Source organism: Bison bison, unplaced genomic scaffold (assembly GCF_000754665.1).
Source record: "Bison bison bison isolate TAMUID 2011002044 unplaced genomic scaffold, Bison_UMD1.0 scf7180017864192, whole genome shotgun sequence".
In the NCBI taxonomy this organism is placed as follows: Eukaryota; Metazoa; Chordata; class Mammalia; order Artiodactyla; family Bovidae; genus Bison; species Bison bison.
The window spans coordinates 3826920-3827435 of record NW_011494764.1 but is presented as its reverse complement, the minus strand read 5'-3'; positions in this window follow the sequence as shown (position 1 = coordinate 3827435).

Genomic DNA, 516 nt, shown 5'->3' with positions numbered 1-516 from the left:
GTTCAGTATAACTTTCTTAAATTTTATGAACTTGACCTCATAAAAGAGAGCAGGAATTAAAAACCTGAGTCAGACTCATAAAGAATTTATTTAAAATGAGATGAATTTTATATATAGCTTGACTGTTTTTCTTTTATAAAGCACTCTGAATATTAATTAGAATTTTTAGTCTTCAGGATTCACTGCACACTCTGATAAGGGTGTTATTGTTGCTGTTCAGTTGCTAAGTTGTATCTGACTCTGCAAGCCCATGGACTGAAGCACGCCAGGCTTCCCTGTCCTCCACTAACTCCTGGAGTTTGCTCAAATGGTGTCCACTGAGTTGATGATGCCATCCAACCATCTTATCCTCTGCCACCCCCTTCTCCTTTTGCCTTTGATCTTTCCCAACATCAGAGTCATTTCCAATGAATCGGCTCTTCACATCAGGTGACCAGAGTTGGAATTCCAATGATGGTATAAGGTGTGTAATTCAAATGCTAAAAAACATTTAAGTGAAGTGGTTGCAGATTGGGG